This window comes from Callithrix jacchus, chromosome 7, assembly GCF_049354715.1.
Source record: "Callithrix jacchus isolate 240 chromosome 7, calJac240_pri, whole genome shotgun sequence".
NCBI lineage: Eukaryota > Metazoa > Chordata > Mammalia > Primates > Cebidae > Callithrix > Callithrix jacchus.
The window spans coordinates 26,137,525-26,158,075 of NC_133508.1; the positions used below are offsets into that span (position 1 = coordinate 26,137,525).

Consider the following 20,551-nt stretch of genomic DNA (forward strand, 5'->3'; position numbering starts at 1 on the left):
ATTCCTGTATACTTCAAAAAGGCATTCAATATCATTCAACATTCATTCATCATAAAAACTCTTAATAAAATGATGGTTATTAAGGTCCTTAATATGAGTTTATATACACACATACATGCACAAACACACACACACACACACACACAAACCCCAGCATCATATTTAATGATGAAAACATCGCCAGCAGAGTCAGCAACAGTGCAAAGTATTTAGTATCACTGCTATTTATTATTATTCTGGTGGTACAGGCTAATGTGAATATAAAGAGAAAACAACAAGGAATAAAAATTAGAAAGAGGATTAATAGTCGCTGTAGGTAACAATTACATTATTATATATCTAAAAATTCCAGAATCATCAATTTTGAAATGTTATAAACATTGAGAAAAATAAGCAAGATGACTGGGTATTGATATATGGTAATCAGCAACCTTCAATGTGTGAAAACAATACCAATCAGAATAAATAATTGATAAAAGTTCACACTTTAAAAAGTGACTGTAAATGCACCTTCCCCCAAGTAAATGACAATAAAAAAAAATGTCTCAAGACATTGACAAATATTCCCTGGGTAGGCAAAATTTCTGATTGAGAGTTACTGACCTAAACCTTCTTTAGTAAGAAAGTTGAATAACTTATGATATAACTGTAAAATGAAATAATACAACTTAGAATGGAATAGCTCTATAAGGACTAATATTGAAAGCACTGTAAAGTGTATTATTAAGCAAGCAAAGCAAGGCTGAGAATAGTGTGGAGATCTTTGTTGTTAATTTTATTTTTCTGTTTTGTATGAGAAAAGATTAGGTATATCCACACACATGTGCTAATTGGAAATACATATAACGTTTCTGAAAAGATAGAGAAAAAACTCATGGGGAAAGGAAGTTGGTTGCTGGAGGCCATGAGCTGAAGATTGTTGAAACAAAACTCTGACATAAGTGGAGAGGGTAAATAAGAAAGCAGGAAAGTTGGAGTCTTGGTGGATACATGGAAATCTGCTTAACTTGTTGCCTAAGTGGAATAAAACACAAATTGTCTAATGGATTTGCTATTGGTCACAAAATCAATGGATCTCATCATGATGGCAAACAAACCTACCATAATCAATCCCACCCAGTAACTGTTTTGACTTGGAAATAAATATAATCTCCTAAGCAGCAGTGTATGGTTATGGAAAGTTTCTTGTCAATTCTTCTGGAGATTCTGAAAATCTGCCGTGTACTTTTTGGTTTGTTTTGTTTTTGTACAAAGCCTGAGAAACAGGAGAGCAGAAGAATGTTTTCCTCTAGAGAATATAACTGAAGAAACTCAACTGTAGTAGCAAAATGGGTGAAATAAACAGATATCCCGGGAAAGCACTAAGGGGTTAGAAAATTGAACCTTCTAGTTTTGAAAAGATTGTTGGATTTATAGACCCCCAGTATGGAAAATAATTTTTGTTTCTATTGGTTATTATTACTATTCAATTCTACTGAATGGTCTGAAAATATTTAGGTGTGTTAATTTTGTAGTCTAATATTTATAATCCATAGTTTGAAACTATAGTCATATAATTGTCAATACAGATACCTAATATCTATTACCTACTATGAATGAGTTAGTTTTTGGTCTCTTAAATGCGAAATTCTCTTTTGGTCTCTTAAATGCACGACTGTATTTAATTAATATTCGTTTTCTCAAACTGTAATTATATGCTATATTTAGTAACCTTTTAGATTTTGTCTTAATAATTACTTAATAAAATATTCAAATTCAGTTTTTCAAAAGCCAGATTATTCTTTGTGATAGTTACCGCCAAAAGAAAGTTCATCATGTTACATTTATCATAGCAGATATGAATTAAAATGTTATTTTAAAACAAAATAGGGATATTTATTCAAGAGAATATGCATTGCATGCTTTATTGTAATATATCATGTAATAGAGTTCTATGTGATCTATAGATTGAGCCAAAGATAGAAATCGTCATGCACTTGAACTATAGTCTTGAAAGACCAAATGAATCTCAGTCTTAAAAAAGAAATCTCTAATTGCATTTGATTTGTTTCTCCTTCAGGGAACTCAACGTGTCAGGTAGCCACTAACTGCTATTGCCAATTTTCTTCAGATTATCAGTAGAAAAATAATTTGCCCAAGCATATGCCAAATGAGAAAAGGGTTCCAGTTCACTGAGATTTTGCTTAGAGCTGTAAAAATTTTCAGGGGAAAGGGCAAGCCATATAGAATACGCTGGCAAGCTCCTAGCCGACAGGCCCTAGTGACCCCAATCTGCCAGCAGGGGCTACACCCTCTCTTCTTTGCCAATTCTGGAAAATTGAGGTTGCCAGTGTACCTGGGCCACCTCACAGCTGGCGGAGATAAAACAGAGACACCCCCAGGAGCACTAACAATGATTTAGGATGAGATCATTTTGCTCAGCTGAGAAAGTAGTCCAACCCAGGAAAGACCAAATACAGAGGGATTTACAGAGGCCCATGTCTGAGCTGCATTTTGTCTTTCTATTAAAGAAATTAGTGAGCACATTCTCATAAGTGAAAAAGGTAATTTGCTATTTGAAAGCTCTTTTTAGAAGTCAACTGCTTGTTCACCACCACAGTTGACCCCTGAACATGTCTTTGAACCACACAGTTCCATTTATATATAGATTTTCTTCTGCTCTGCCACCCCTGAGACAGCAAGACCATCCCTCCTCTTTCTCCTCTTCTTCAGCCTACTCAGCTTCTACTTAATGAATTGTAAATATGTTTTCTCTTCCTTAGGGATTTTCTTAATAACATTTACTTTTTTCCATCTTACTTTATTGTAAGAGTGCAGTATATAATACATATAACATACAAAATACATGTTAATCCACTGTTTATCTTATTAGTAATGTTACAGGAAAGGGGTCCAGATCCAGACCCCAAGAAAGGTTTTTGGATCTCACAAGAAAGAATTCAGGGCAAGTCCACAGTACAAAGCAAAAGCAAGGTTATTAAGGAAGTAAAGTGTTGAAAGTACAGTGAAATTGTTTTGTCTGTGTCTCCGCCCAAATGTCATCTTGAATTCCCAGATGTTGTGGGAGGGACCCGGTGGGAGGTAATTGAATCATGGAGGCAAGTCTTTCTCATGCTGTTCTCCTGATAGTGAATAAGACTCATAAGATCTGATGGTTTTAAAAATAGGAGTTTCTTTGCACAAGCTCATCCTCGCTTTGCCTGCAGCCATCCACATAAGATGTGACTTGCTCCTCCTTGCCTTCTGCCATGGTTGTGAGGCTTCTCCAGCCACGTGGAACTGTAAGTTCAATTAAACTTTTGTAAATTGCCCAGTCTGAGGTATGTCTTTATCAACAGGTGAAATCAGACTAATACATACAGCTACTTCATAGACAGAGTAAGGGGTTCCCAAAAGTAAGAGGAGAAAGGCATCCACCTTAGGTACAATGCTCCTATATAGACGATTAAAAAAATTATGGGGAGATGTGCTCTGCTACAAGCGTTTGTGATAAAGGATTAATTTTCTTAATACTTTATTTTGCAAGAATCAATATTTTTATTTTGCAAGAATCAATTTTTTATTTTGCAAGAATCAATATTGTGTGTAAAATCAAAATTAGGAATGCTTTTGTTCTCAAGATATTGGGATATTAGAACACTCCCAAGTCTAGGTCTGTTTAGTAAACAATATCAATCTGTTCCCTTAACTGTAAACATCTAGAGGCTAGGAATGCCTAACTTTCTGGAAATGCAGCTCAGCAAGTCCCAGCTTTATTTTCCTAGCGCTCACTCAAGATAGAGTCACTCTGGTTGAATGCCACTCACAGTAAGGTGTCCAGTCACCATTAGACTATCAGTAGTTAAGTTTTGAACGAATCAAAGGTTACACACTCCAACCCCCACAATGTTCAAGGGTCAACGTGGTTATTTCTTTCCTTTTTTTTTTTTTTTTTTGAGACGAAGTCTCACTCTGTCACCCAGGCTGGAGTGCAGTGGCAATGCTGTCTCAGCTCATGAAACCTCTTCCTCTGGGTTCAAGCAATTCTCCTACGTCAGACTCTTGAGTAGCTGGGATTACAGGCACCTGCCACCATGCCCAGCTAATTTTTGTGGTTTTAACAGAGATAGGGTTTCACCATGTTGGCCAGACTGGTCTCAAACTCCTGACCTCAAGTGATCTGCCCTCCTGGGCCTCCCAAAGGGTTGGAATTACAGGCTGAGCCACTGCTCCCGGCCAAAGTAGTTGTTTCTCTACCTCTATCCACCTCATTTCCACTGACTACATTTAAGTACACTAGCCAAGTAAACTGGAAATAAAGTCTCATCACAAGGAACCTCAGATTTAACTTAGAACAAATGATGGCAGGATAAAGTTAATTTTGTTGTTTCTGTTTTTTTTTTAATTCATAGCTTTCTAAATCTTTCTTCATTGCTTTCTTCCTTCTAACCTATTCAGATTTACTATGTTCTTTTTATAAGTTTACTATTTAGTTAATTTATTTATACATTTCATTTTTTTAAACAAATGCATTTAAGGCTATAAATTTACCTTTACATGCAACTTTAGGTATATCTCACATTTTAAAAAGATGTAATGGTTTGTGTTAGTTCTTCTAAATGTTTTATTCTTTTCATTAAACATGAACTATTTAGGAGTGTATTTTGGGGTTTATTTTATATTTTTTAAAACTATCTAATATTGTAGTAAGAGAATATGTTTATATCATAGCTGTTCTCTGAGATTTACTGAAATTGTAACATATATGTGGTCAGTTTTTGTAAACATTCTTTGTGTACTCAAAACCTATAAATATTCTCCATTTAAAGGGTGCAGATAGATCTGTCTTCTTTAGAAGGGAGAGAGAGAGAATTAGGTAGACTGCTACTGCTTCTCGAAACTTCAAAAAGTTTTTAAAGTTATTGTGCTTTGTCTGTTGGCTTCTAATAGAAATATATTAACATTTCACACTGTAATCATACTTTTGTTAAATTTTTTTCCTGACAATAGTGTCAGGATTTATTTCATACATTTTAAACCTAAGTGATTAGGGGTAATCATGCTCATGATTATTATATCTTCTTGGTAGATTTTCCTTTTATTTTTATGTAGTATCCCTATTTATCCTTATTAATACTTTTTCGGTTAAAGTGTACTTTGCTTTATATAACTATTCTAGGGAAGTTTCTTCAGGCTAGCATTTTCATACTTACCTTTTTCCATCCATTTACTTTAAGCCATTATCACTTCTCAGGAGGATTTGGCTAGCATCTGTTTATTTTTTTAATCTAAGCTAATAATATTTTTCCAAAGATTTTTTCAATTTACTTTTATTATAATTATAATATTTTATTGTAATTATGATATTTTAAAATTTAAAATTTATTATTTCATTTGGTGGGTTTTTTGGCATATCCTACGATAAATATTTTTAACATGGTCTATAATTATTCAGTATTCCTTTAGTCCTTTTAAACATAACACAGACCTTAGAATGTTTTAACTACTATTTACTTAAATTCTTATAATACTATTGCTTCTAATTTTATTAATAAAACCCAACACTCATGTGGCCTTTATTATGTTCCAGGGACTTCTGAAGTGCTTCACATACATTGACTCAGTTACTCCTTACGATGACCCTATGAGGTTACTATTACTGTCCCCTTTTATAAATAAGGAAACTGAGGTAAGGAGGTCAAAGTGACTTACCCAAGGCCATAGGATTAGTAGCAAGTGGTAGACCAAAACTTTAAAACTTTATGGTAAAATGTAGAATAACAATTTTAATATTGGAGTAGAATAAGATTTAGATAATAAGACAGAAGAAAAGCAGAAACCACGAAGTAAAAGCTTGATAAATCAGACTTTATTACAATTTAAAATGTCTATTAGACAAATGGCACCTAAAGAAAGTTTCAAGGACAAGCAATTAACTGGGAAATTTATAAGCTGCACACTTGAAAGATAAAGGAGAGTTTTCTGGTCTATATAAATAATTACCCATCGATAAAAAAAGGACAAGCAACCCCACCCTACCCAACTCTGCCCACTCCCAACTGAAGAGCAAAAAGTGTGAAAATGCACTAGGAAATCAGAATGACCAACACACTCAATCCCCCAAGCAATTACAGAAAGGCTTGCAAAAGGAGGTAATATTTCCCTGCAGCTGACAGTGCCACCCACAGACGCTCTTCAGCTGCTCTTATGACGGTGGAGTCAGGCAGCCTGTGGATATGCCAGCTTGTTCACGCCTGGAGGATTGAAAAATTTAACTAGAACACTGAATAGCAAGGAATATGAATAATGAACAAACACAGGCACCCAAAATAATATATCAATAAATCTGAAAATGAAAGAATGAAAAGACAAGTAGCAGAAATGTATTAGAATGCAATATCATTTATTGACAGGTTAAAAGGAGAAGGTTTATATTTTTTCCTTTTATTTTTATAAGATATATGCATATGCAAAAAGGCACAAAATGATATTCATATGAAAATGATAATCACTTCCCGAGAATAAGGATATCCTCTGGGAAAAAAGAGACCTATGAGGCTATTGGGATTTGAGTATAAACATTGTTGCATTAAATGAAGGATGTGAAAAAAATATGGCAAAATATTTACATTCATTTAATCTTGGCGGTTGGAGTCTATAAGTGTCTGTTTCATGTATTAGCTGTATGTGTTAAATATTTTGCAATTTAAAGTAGAAAAGAAAATATTTATTTGTTTGTTTATTTATTTTTTTGAAGACAGAGTTTCACTCTGTCGCCAGGCACTAGGCTGGAGTGCAGTGGTACAATCTCGGCTCACTGCAACCTCCGCCTCCTGGGTTCAAGCAATTCTCCTGCCTCAGCCTCCCGAGTAGCTGGGACTACAGGTGCAGGCCACCATGCCCAGCTAATTTTTATATTTTTAGTAGAGATGGGGTTTCACCATGTTGGCCAGGATGGTCTCGATCTCCTGACCTCGTGATCCACCCTCCTTGGCCTCCCAAAGTGCTGGGATTACAGGCTTGAGCCACTGCGCCCAGCCGAAAATATGTATTATACATTGATTTGAAATTTCAATATCTTTAATAATTTAATTGAATTAAAACAAGCAATTCTTTGAATAATACTGCAAGGTTCTCCGTAAGCTTAAATACAGCATGAAATTTATTAAACCCAATTGAATCAATGGCATTTTACCATTTGAGATTCTGGAGAATTTGCTCCTGCAGGAGATGCTTTAAAAAAATTTGGAAACCATAGGATTTCCTACCCTCTAACTTATTAAGTGTGCATTTTTTCAGTGGCTGTCCCCTAACTCCAATTAATAAAAGAAAACCTCTCATACAAGTAGGAGAAAGGTATTAGAATGCAATTTCATTTATTCACAGGTGAAAAGCAGAAGGTTTACACATTGTATGAGATATTTTGAGATCTAGACAATTCTACAATTACTTATTCTATGATTTATTTTTTATTTTTATTTTGAGACAGAGGTTTGCTCTTGTTGTCCAAGCTGGAGTGCAATGGCAGGAGCTCGGCTCACTGCAACCTCCACCTCCCAGGTTCAAGCAATTCTCCTGCCTCAGCCTCCCAAGTAGCTGGGATTACAGGTGCACACCACCAAGCCGGGTAATTTTTTTGTCTTTTTAGTAGAAACAGGGTTTCATCATGTTAGCCAGGCTGGTCTCAAACTCCTGATTTCAGGTGATCCGCCTGCCTCAGCCTCCCAAAGTGCTGGGATTACAGGCATGAGCCACTCTCCCTGGCCTTCCTCTATGATTTAACTCCCTAAAATTTCTAATGTTTGGGAGTTTAAATGGTGTATATTTTTCTGTGGCATACAAGTATCTAACTTTCCAGGTAGTTATTTCAACATTCTCATCCCCAAGTTCTGTTTTAGCCAAAAGGGTCACTGCAACATAGTTCATCTACCATTATTTTATTGTATGAAGAAGGAGAAAATACTGCTATTCCATATCATCAACACAGTCATGCCATGCTATAAACCCATCCAACACTTACCACCTACTCTATTCCTATATCACATGTGTCTTTCCCCATGCAGGGCAATCTACTGAGCCCTCTGTTGAAGAGGAAGTCTTGCCTTTCCCATTGAAACATAAACCACTAAAGAAAAATGACCCTAGGAAGACTATCTAATGTGAGTGTTGAATGACTGAAGTATTGACGCAGGACACTGGCCTAGTTTAGAAAGACTGAGACTTGGTTATTTGGAAAAGGACAGGCAGGACTTGTGGCTCTGATAGATATGAGAGTGCTGATATTGACTCTATGTTCCCTCTCACCCATAGACAATTCTGTAATAGTGGAACTGCAGTCTTCTTACAAACTGCTTGTTCTGCTCAGAATAAGAGTAAATAGATAAATAAGATCTGGATGTCTACATATATGGGATATATTTTACCATCTAATGACCTCCACATATTTAAAACAAAAGAAGAATACTGTCAGTGTTTCATAGAAATGATGGAACTAGGAGCAAGATGTTTGCAGGCAGATTCCAGGCATGCGACATTGCCCCATGTTATACCCAGTGCCTCCTGATGGAGATGTGTAGGGGTTGTCTGTAGGGGTTGAATATCTCTGGAATGGTCGAATAATCTCACAAGGGAGACTTGTAGCTTGTAGTAAACTAAATAGATTCCTAATCTCCAAGTCAGGATTTATATTCGAGGAGTAACCTATCATTCGCACTCTCATTCTCCAAGCTGGTGAAATCACTGTCAGCTCAAATCCTAGGGAATGTTTCTCTGTACAGAAGGCAGACATTTAAGCCAAGCTGTTTGTTCAATAACAGATGCAGGCAACAGTGCAATGGAATCTGGAAGCACAGACACGCAGCACAGAAGGTAATGTGAATCTGTCCTGTCTGCAAGATCCAGATTGTGTCACTGGTATTTGAATGAATTTGTGTGTGTGTAGCAGTCGGCCAACATACTCTCCGCAGTGACTTCTGTAGGGAAATACAAGACTTGTGTCTGTGGGGTAGCATAGACTACCGCCGCTGTTTGAATGAAGGACATTCAAGGAGACTTATTGTCTGTGTGTTTCCACTGATTTCTTTTTTAAGGAGCTAGAGGTTCAATAGCTATGAAAACAAAAAAAATTGCTAATAAGATTCCATTTGAAGCTGAGTCATTATTTCTGCCAATTATTCACTCTCATCTAAGTAAAATAAACTTCCAGACATGGAATCATGGAATCTGGAGTTGGAAAGAACCTTCAATGTCATCTAGAATTATCTCTCACTAATTAAAAGAATTACAGGAAGTCTGAAAATATGACTTTCTTAACCTCTCCTCTCTCTTTTTATTTTTCCTGCTTAGTTTCTCTCTCTCTCTCTCTCTCTCTCTCTCTCACACACACACACACACACACACACACACATAACGTGGTTCATTTAATGATTTTACTTTAACCAGCTTAAATAACAAAAAGAAACATATTTTGCTCTTTCTTTTGCATTTGATAGTTCTTTAAATATCATGACATTTGGATTTATTTTCTTCTGGCTAAAAATACTTCCCTTATAGCTTGGTTTCATGACTTTACCATCTCAATCAGTTTTCTCTAGATACATCCTAGTGAGAGAAGGAAATCTTTATTTAATTGATGTTGTTTTAAGATATTTAGAGGTTTAACAAAAATTACATTGATACTAAAAGTGACTATCAGTTACAACTACTCTATTAAATGCAAACAGATTCTGTAGGTCTTCAGCCATGTCTGAACTCAAATGCGGTTCCTCCACTTCTATCTCATGAAGTATGAAGGACTCATTTATTTGTCACACCTGGCAATCCAGATAGAGCTATACCTTCTTGGTCTAAACTTAGAATCTTTCTATGATGACCAGGCCAGAGCTTCATGCTAGTGGTCCCTTACCAATGCTAATGTTGAGAATCTTAACAGTGTTAGCCATTTCCTTTAGGTACTGGGTAAGATGGAAGATGAGCTGGACACAATCATGCTTCAAATAACTTACCATCTATTTTAGAAGGAAGGCAAAGAAATAAATAGAGTACATAGTTATAATAAAGCAAAATCAAAAGCTGCAAACTGTGGAATTATCTTAAATGCTTTACTTTTTTTTTCAGAGTTTGTTTTTGAATACATATTATAGTCCATATCTACTGTTTATATCTCACAAGGGTACAGAATGTTCTTCGAAGCCATTTGTACCTAAAAATACATTTCAGATGCATTACTGTCATGGAGTTAGTCTATTGGTATGATAAATACTCCAGTTGACTTTGCATGGGTAGGAAACGAGCTAATTGTCAAAAAGTAAATCATCAGGCAATGGAATTTTACTCCCTGAAACACAAGGTTCTTAAAATTATGCTGTTTGAGAGGAATTCCTTCTAAAACATATACTATATTCATCTGACTTCATAAATAGATGAACTGAGCATAATTTAATCTTTCATCGATGACTCATTGTCAACATTCTCAATTCTTTTTTTCTTTTTTTAAGAGATGGAGTCTCGTTTTGTCCCCAGGCTGGAGTGCAGCAGCATGATCATGGCTCACTGCAGCCTCAAACTCCGGGCTCAAGCAATCCTCCCAACTCAGCTCCTGAGTAGCTGGGACTACAGGTGTAGGCCACCATGCCAGACTAATTTTTGTATTTTTTTTTTTGGTAGAGACAGAGTTTTGCCACGTTGCCCAGGCTGGTCTCAACTCGTGGGCTCAAGTGATCCACCAGCCTTGACCTCCCAAAGTGCTGGGATTACAGGCATGAGCCACCAGTAACACCCTGCCTATTGTCACCATTCTGAACATCGTCAGCCTTTGTACTGAGTGATAATACAGCAACGCTGTCAAGGCCCACCGGGGTAAGTATAACTGTTTGTATTACACTGGGGTTTATGCTTTTCAGAGGTTCAGCTTTTAGCTTTATATTGTGACCACAAGTTTAATGATTCAGTACAGTTTAATGTTCAATATTCTTAGCATCCTCTTCTGAATTGAGGTACCTCTGCCTCTTTTCAGAACAAAGTTTATGGATGCTCATGTGGCCAAGAATTCTCCTTAGTCAGGAGAGGAGTTATATGATAGCCTTAGCAAATCATCTCCAAATTTTATGTCACGTTCAAACTAACATCAAGGGACTCTAGATTCCCAAAAAAAAATAAAATCTGGCAGGGGAAGAATATTGTAAAAGGATAGCATGAAATCTGAGAAGTGCCTATGGACTGGAATATTGTTCCTTTGTCTCTACACCCCCAATCTCCACCTCACACTAGGTGTAGTCCACAGGCTTGCTGTGTACAGCCCAGCAAACCAGTGTTATTTTTCTTTCCTTGCCCATAATTCTGCCATTCAAAGACTTTTACTCTTAGCATGGGATTCCTGTTATTTGAGTGATTAAAACAGGCAACATCTGGCTGCCAGACACAAGATGGGGTTTTGTTTACTTTCAAAACTACAGCACCTGTTAGTCCTAGTTAGTCTTCCAACCAAGTGCTAAGCAGGCCCAACTCTGCTTCGCTTCCAAGATCAGACAAGGTTAGGCATGTTTGTATGGCCATAGACAAAAGATAGGTTATTATCTTTAAGACAGAAGATGTCTTAAGATTTGAAGTACTACTGCAAGAGAAAAGTAGTATTTTTTTAAATTTATGCCTTATTTTTTTAATAATTTAAATGTTGGAAAGTCAAATATGACCAACTATAGTCATTCAATTCAACATGTATGCATTAAGGGTTTGTTATATGCCAGGTATTTGGACACACAGGTGAATGGATAACAGCTTTTGCCCTCAAGGAGCTGATAGATTAGAAAGAGGACCAAACATATAAAGCAGCAACTACAGTTCAGTGTGCTCAGTCCTATATTAGACATTGGAATTGAGCTAGGAAAGCATAGAGAAAAGAAAAATCAAATAGAGAAAGTGTGAAGTGGGATTAATTTACTTGAGGGATGGAATGAAATTTAAAGAATGAAGATGGGATTTAAGGTTGGTTTCAAAAGATATGTCAACATGGAGGGAAGGACAATGTAGGTGAAAGTGACCACATGAACAAAGCCCAGTTTTGATAGGTGCATAATGTTTTTGGTGTGGGGTTTAGAGACTGAGTGGCAGAGACTGAGTTAGGGTTAAATAGAACGCCATAATTTGAAGAATTTGGGGGACTATTTTGTATTTTAAATTGGGAGAATAGACAAGATAATTTTTTTAATTAAGAAAAAAAAGTGAAAGCAGTATGGAAAATGGCCTGGAAATGAAGAAACTAGAAATGGAGAGACCAATTAAGAGTCAGTTGAAGTCAGGCTCAGTGGCTCATGCCTATAATCCCAGATGTTTGGGAGGCCACAGTGGGAGGATCACTTCAGTCCAGGAATTTGAGATCAGCCTAAGCAACATGGAAAGACTTTATCTCCACAAAAAACCTTTTAACAAAATTAACTGGGCATGGTGGTGCATGCCTGTAGTCCCAGCTACCCAGGAGGCTGAGGCAGTCTTTTGAATCTAAGAGTTCAAGGCTATAGTGAGTTGTAATCACACCACCACACTCTAAAAGTTTGTTGGTCTAGTTCAAGCAGTGGATGTGGAAGGCTTGATATGCAATAGTGTCAGGCCTACATAAGTGGAAATGTATTCCAGAGAGCAAAGGAAAGTAGAATTGGATTTAGCGTGGAAGTGAAGGAGAAGATAAATTTTAGGATAACCACAATGTTCTGGTTTGTGAAACTTACTAGATTAAACCACAGTTTGGAGAGGGAAAATGTTGAGCTTAGTATTCTGATAAAATACCTTTGAAATGCCTGTAGGGCACATTGGCTGCCAGTTCTAATTGACACTTGGACATATGGGTACTCTGGGGAGTAAGGTGTGACTCGCAACATGCATCAGGTCAAACAGGGAAAGATTACAGTGGATGGCAGGGAGTGCACATGTATTGGAACTCAGCTTAGGTCTGATGTATGCATGTTTAGTGGTCATATTACCCAGGCTTATAATCAGTATACTTATTCTGATAAGCATGTATGTACTTCCAGATAGAAATGGAGCAAGTCCCTTCAAGTCAGGACTGTCCCAGAAAATATGAGTCATATTGTTTTTTAAGTGAATAAACAAGATGGTCAAAATTGCTAGATAAACAATGCAGTTGAGATTGCACTGGGGTGGAAAGGAGACTACTGAAATTGTTCATGACTCCTTTTGCACGTGGATGAACGGGCAGTGATATTCGCATACCTTTATTTCCATAATGTCTGCCTTTACATCGTTTCATCTTTTGTAAGGTGGAAGTTCTGCACAGGATAGGAGCACACCTGACCCACCTTTTCCTACCTGTAATGGCTACAGTAGCTGCCATTCTGATTCCACAGCTGATTGTTTTGGCTCCTGTATTTGGACTGCCCAGCCAAGTGACCACCTTGCACTACCATGACCTACTTTCCTAGTAGAGCTCATTCGTCAACATTTTTAAACTTTATTTTTTTCCAACGTTCCCAGCTCTATTTATTGGAAGACAAAGTTCTGCTTTCTTACCATTTCCCTTTTGGCTTTGGGCTCTTTCGTTTTTATAAAGTCCAATCTAGCTTTTCTTGGGCAGAAAAATCATGTACAACAAACAGCTGGCCATCTCACTTCTCAGAAAGGACCAAGGGTTTGGAGACTCATGCTGTTGCAGCAAAGTATTTACAGAATCTGCAGTCAAGGGGACTTGGTTCGACTGTATCATTGGTATCTTCAGAGGAGGATGGTTTGAGAAATGAAAACGTGAAGCATAGTTTGATAAAGCCACAAAAACAGAGCCCACACCTGTAAATACCTCCTCTAGCCTTTTCTGAGCTTACAGTCACTGCAAGCTTTTGTCAGATGAAAGAATTCACCTGGGAGGAAATGCTAACACTATTTTTTTTTTGCATGTAAAGTATCTCTGTGTTCATCAGATTTTCTAAGGCAGGGTGTTCTTTTCCATAAAATGAAAACATCAGAAATATGATAGTCAAGTTCATATGTTTAGGAGAAATAGTCAGAAATGTACGGAGGACATTAGTATTCTAGTCACAGACTGCAAGCAGTTTATTCTGCAGTTCATTCTAAGGAGGTAATGACTAGGAAAATGACAAAGAAAACTGTTACTGACCATTAGTGAGCAATCACTCTGTCATATTACCGAGATAATTTAGATAAATGCGGGGTTTCACTGTCTCCCAGGGAGACTGGCTGCTGACGTCTTTGATAATGGCAGCCTACTTAAAGGTTGTTTTTGACAAACGTATTTTTTTCATCCCACAGATGTAAAAGAGGCATGTCTGTGCCTGCTTTTGGATGTAGTAATAGCTCTTTTTAGAAGTTAAAAAAAAAAATCTGTCGATTCCCTATGTTTGGTGCCCAGGGACACACGCCGAAATGCCCCCAAGAAGACTTTCCAGCCACTGTGAAAAGCAGTGTTTGGAAACATAAGGTATTTAATAAGTGAATGTGGATCATACCATATTTTTGTTCAATTGACTTCCATTCTTTTAGCAGCTACTAATTATACACTGTTGTTATTTGGAGGCCGGTAACAGATTTCTCTGTTCCATCTGGGTAATCCGGCCTCTGAGAATGGACTTTTCCCCACCCTAACATTAGGAGGATTTTGGCTGCCACATTTTGAAGGCAGTGATGAAATCAAGTCAAAATGAGTAGGCAGACAACAGTTTTCAAGGAAGAAGATGATATTTACCTAGTGATGTTCACAAAATATTTTATCTTTGACGTCATAACACATTAAATGCCATCTAAGTCATTTAGCACCAAGAGAAATAGAAGAGTGTCTATGCTGATTTGCAGAATGAATAATAGATATATACATTCTAAGAATATTTTATTTGGAGAAAATATTGAGCAAATAAGCCACAACCTACATCCTCTTTATTCAGCAGTTGCAGGAGCTGCATTGGGGCATGGAATCCAGCATTTTTATTCTAATGGAGTAGAGGAGATTAGGGTGGCTGCGTGTCACAGCCTTGAAGCCAGACCACAGGGGCTCAAAGCCAGCTATTGCAATGCACTAGTTGTTAGAATAGGAAAGTTTCCTCATGTTTCCAAAATTGGGTTTCCCTCCATGTAAAAGGGGGTGAATATAACGTCTAAATTTTAGGGTTGTGAGAATGGCATGAGATCATGAATATAAAGCTCTGGTGATGATAATGATGAGAATAATGATTGAAAAGATGCACCCTCCACTTTAAAATGATCAAAGGTGATTTTACTTACGATGATGCAACATCTTGGAGGATAACATGTAAGCTTCCTCTTACATGTCAACCTGAAAGACAGGAAGGCAGAGAGCTACATAGAAATCTCAATTATTATCCCTTCTTTTAATCAACTATTTTGCTTTTTCCTTTATCCTTGTGCATGCAGCATAAGCATTTATTTCTTGGGCTCATGAGTATTTTCTTCTGATTTTAACATGGCTAAACGCTTGTTCAGGTGAGTCGCTGCCTCATTTCTGCAGACTGGGCAAGGAGGCCTGTGCCCTGAAGTGGAGTTTGTTGCTGAGCAGAGAGGACGCTGCAGAGACAGGCATGCATTTAGGGACACCCAGTTCACTGTGCAGTGTGTGAGCTCAGTCACCATCAAAGAGAAGTACATTTTCATAGACTCCCATATCCCCACTCTTCAAAACGACTCTTAGAAACTCTAAGTGAAATAAAATGCAGGAAATTCCTACAGTTTGACAGGTTGAAAGTAGAGGTTTCACTTATATTAAAAATATTTTAAAGTCTGACTACATCATTCTTTTTAGGCATTGTATCTCATGATAGCTTTTGAGGATTTCATGCATATTTTTGAATTTTACTGTTAATCAAAATAGAGGATCTGCTAGTTTTAGTTAAATGAGCTAAATATTTTTACCTTCAAAACATTGGCCAATCCAGGTGGCACATTAGAATCGCCTAGAAAGTCTTTTTTCTTTGCTCTGCTTGTTTTGGTTTTATTTTAAATGTAGGTTCCCAGGCTCTTTTCTGGGCTATTTAAATCAGAATCACTGGGCATGGGTTCTGGCATTCATAGGCTGTAAAAGCTCCCCATAGGATTCTAATTTATTACCAGGGTTAAGAATCACAGATATAATGCAATTTTAAGCTTTGTCTCAATTGCATTATAATTCATTGCAAAGCATTCCTTACAGATAGTAGCACTGCTGAAACTGAACTGTTGACCTGAACAGTAATCACCTAAAATTCTCCTCTCTCAACTGACGTAATTCAATATATAAAGTGTTCAAAACTCCAGTGGCTCCCATCTCACTCAGGGTAAAAGCCAAGGTTCCTACAATGGTCCACAGTAACTACAACCTCCTCCCTTTACTGCTCTGATGCCAGCTTCTTCTTCTCCCTACCTTGCTTGCCTCTGCTACAGCCAACCCACCTTCCTCCTCTCACCAGCCTGCCAGATGTGCTCCAAACCTGATTGCCTATTTAAAACTTGAGACTCACATTTCACTTGCTTTCCTGGCATTCTTGATCCCTATCTTTGTTTCATTTTTTTTGCCTGTAGCAATTCTCAGCTTTGAACACACTATAGAATTTACTCCATTATTATGTTTATTTTTAATGGCTTCAGAAGGTATCCTCCACAAAGAGAAGGATCTTTGTTCCACTGATATATCCCAACTGTATGGAAAAGCACCTAGTACATGCTGCCAATTAGTGTCTCATTATTGGTTCATTTTTTATTTTTGGGGGGTCATGCTAGTCTTCTCGGTATTGTTCCCATTTTAGTGTATGTGCTGCCAAGGCAAGCACTGCATCATTGTTAAATGAATGAATTAAATGCCCGTTTGGACTTCCAACACTCAAGTCCTGCCTGATTCCCGAGATAAGGGTTACAGCCTGCCCTGTAATTATTTTAGCATTCTAGACTTCCGCCTTCTAGCCTAGTACCTACCTATATTGTCTAGGCCTGGTAGGCAAGAATAAAGGACAAGTCCTAGCCCATAACAACTGTAATTCTCTTTATTTTGAATGGGAAATTATTTATTTATTTTTTAAATTTTTTTCTTCCAAAGGTTTTTGGGGAACAGGTGGCGTTTGTTTACATGAGTAAGTTCTTTAGTGGTGATTTGTGAGATTTTGGTGCCCCATCTCCCGAGCAGTATACACAGAACCCAATTGGTGGTCTTTTTTCCCTCATCCCCTTCCCAACCATGGCCCCCGATTCCCCACAGTCAATTGTATCATTCTTATGCCTTTGTATCCTCATAGCTTCCCTCCCACTTATGAATGAAAACATACGAGACTTGGTTTTCCATTCCTGAGTTACTTCACTAAGAATAACAATCTCCAGTTCCATCCAGGCTGCTGTGAAGATAGCCACTCAATTCTGCTTTTGCTGTTTTATTTCTGATGTACAGACTGAAGAAAAACTAGATTGAACTACTCCCTATAGAAGCAAAGCTTTAGCTCTGTGACTTTGGAAGGCATTCCATGATATCCCCTTTGCTTAATGATAGTCTGTTTTATATCTTAGATATTGTTCTTTGAGGGAGAGAGACACTTTCCTTAAACAGAAATCTTTTAAATCTTAGTAGGGGGACTAGAAGTAATGAGTGATGAGTAGAACCATTAGTAGGGAGTAGACTCAATTCAACATTATCTATTGGACAAAATACCTATCAGAAGATTTCTTTCTTACTGATATTAATACAAATGAAAAATGTTACAGAGATAGAGAAATCTAAGTATTCATTCTATTTCCTATAATTGAATTAATGGCTTTTGCCTCACCTTCTGCATCTGACTACATTTATGTCAAGAAAGTTGCTCTACAGACACCCCTGGTTCAAAGCAGCAAAATCTGTCCTCTCAGGAAAACCGAGGCTGACTTGAGCTTCTTGTTTTGTTTATTATTTTCTCTTTCCATCATCAGCATGAGAGCTCACCTTCAGGAAATACAATGATGTCAGAAACTCGAATTGGATCATAGCAGGGTTTTCCAATTTCACCATGTGGTTTTAGGAAGAAAAAGCTGTCCTATAAGCCCATCTTAGCAATCTGAGTAATAGAGGGGAAAATTGCAGTCAAAGGTACGTGGCTTTGAGTACGCACATTCTTTTTGCTCCCCAGGTTTGACACATTATGGAATAACCTTTTAGTGAAATTACAAAGCTTTCATGTTGCCCCCTCCTACTTATCTGTGGATAGCTGGGGAGAGAAGAAAATTACGTGCAGTCACAAAGCACTGGCTTTTTAGTTTGCAGGGTTTTTTCCCCCTTTCATATAGCTCTATTTGCCCATTTCTTTCGTTTCTTTCATCCTTCACCTAATTTGATGGAAGTGGCCATTCCGGGCCTGGCAGGGAAGGATGAAGAGGAAGAAAACACTTTTTATTAAGGCGATGAAAATTGAAAGTGAAGAATGAAGATGAGCTAGCATTATCTGAACAATGGCCCCTGGAAGGTTCTGGTTCCTGATTAACTCAGAACAGCCGAGTGGGCAGGAATAATAAGGAAGCAGAGGTCACACGGCGTTTCTCTCAAACTCTGGCACACAAGTGAGCAACGAGTGCCTTCAGCTGTTGCCTCAGCATGAGGGGAGGCGAAAACCGACTGTTCAGATTGCCAAGTCAACCTGAAATTTGTGAATTAATACATGCAGATGGAAGGAAGTAATTGGGACCAGCTCTTCCTGCACATCAAGGGGCCTCTGGAAGTATTTCCAATTCTGGGGCAATTATGCAATGTGGGTGAGGCTGGATTTATATATATATATATATTATAAAGACTGGGTCTTTATAATACATATATATTTACATATATATTTATATATGTAAATATATATTTATATATGTAAATATATATATATATTTATATATGTAAATATATATATAAGAAGCTGGCACGTGCTCAGCTTCTGGGGAGGGCTCAGAAAGCTTTACTCATGGTGGAACGCAAACCCGGGGCTTGCATGTCACATGGTGAAAGCAGGAGCAAGAGAGGGAGAGTGGGTAGGAGGGGCCACACATTTTTAAGTGACCAGATCTTGCAAGAACTCCCTCTACTGTGAAGACGGCACCAAGCCATGAGGGAACAGCCCCCAGGACCCAAACACCTCCAGCGTTGGGAATTATAATTCAGCATGAGATTTGGGAGAACATAGATATCTAATCTATATCAGGGTGAGATCGCTGAGTCTGTGAAAATTGTCTTTTAGGGCAGCACGTTGTCCCATTTGAGAACTTTTTTGCCCACCCAATGGATCATTTCTTGGGAAGAAACTTTCCGAAACAGGCATCATTTTGCAAGTAAGTCAGAGTTACTGGAGTGATGGCTCAGCCTCAGCACCTCACAATAGACTTTTGATTAGCACCCTGGATGTCACAAGAAGGGGTTGAGTCAGCTGTGCCTCCTGCTAAATAAAGGTCTGGTCGTGCCTGCATCCTGACAGGACCCCTCCCCTTCACTTCAGAGATGTGACTTGGGCAGGAGAGAGCACTGCAGGGTTGATCAGCGGCTGCATCCCAGCATCAGGAAACAGCGCAGTGAACAAACCTCTGAATTTAGGTTTTCTGCACCATTGTCAGATGCTGTGTTCAATCATGTGTCCCAACAGTATGGCCACTGCAAAGAAAATTCAGCATAACCACTCCCACACATGTGCCCATTTCCTTTGGAAAATGACCCTATGTTCATAGAAATGTCTCTTAGGATATTAAGATGAAGAAGACGGGGTCCTTTGACACATTCAACAAAAAGATTCTTTGGCTGCCATTTAACATGTCTTAGAATATAAGGATGATGGAAAGCTCCCAAATTCTTCGTGGTAAAGCCAGAATGACAGTAATTTAAAAATCAGATAAAGGTATGCAAAAAGAAAACCTGAAAGCCCGCTCACTTTTGAATAAATATCAGAAGGAAAAGTTTAAACAAAATAACCCTGAATAGAACTGATCAGTAGTAAACTAAAAAGAATCGTATCCTAGGACAAACAGAGTTTACTGTAGAGATTGAGCCTTGTGTGAATGCTCACTCTGCCATTTAATAGCTAGACGATCTTGGGCAAATTGCTAAACCTTTCTCTGCCTCTATTTTCTTATCTGTAAAATGAGAATAATTATAGTACCTACCTGGTCAAATTGTTGTGGATTAAATTTGTTATGTGAGTATGTATGAAAGGCCTGATACATGGCAACTTAGCTTTTATTTTGTTTAGTGTTTATTATTTTGTTTATTTTATTAACAAACAAAATAAAAGCTAAGTTGCCATGTGCCAGGCCCTTGATGCACATTAACTAATTTAATCCACAAATAATTTGATCAGGTAGGTTCCATAATGAATGGGTACTGTAATTATCCCTATTATTCCAGAAATGTAAGGTATGAGGCAGAGGTCTAATATTTTTCTCAAATAAAATGGCCATTTGCTTCAGCACATTTTATTAAATAATGGTTTATTTTCTGACTTACTTGAAATAATGAGCTTTACCACATTCTAAATATCCATCTCCTTCCTTTCTATTCTATCACCTGTATTGGAAAGTTTATTTGTGAACTACCAATGTACTGTCTACATTATATTTTTTAAATGTTTTAATAACTTGT

The 20,551-nt window shown here is 37.5% G+C and overlaps 1 protein-coding gene across 1 annotated transcript in view; it reads right to left on the minus strand.

The window, feature by feature from the left end:
- Positions 1 to 208: 208 nt before the first annotated feature.
- LOC144577184 (uncharacterized) overlaps positions 209 to 20,551 on the minus strand; it is a 136,206-nt gene continuing 115,863 nt past the window's right edge. Inside the window, exons 3-4 of the mRNA XM_078333090.1 lie at positions 15,220 to 15,271; positions 209 to 3,279 (exon numbers count right to left, since the gene is read on the minus strand). The gene's annotated coding sequence lies outside the window, so the exon portion shown is untranslated. The remainder of the gene's footprint in view (positions 3,280 to 15,219; positions 15,272 to 20,551) is intronic.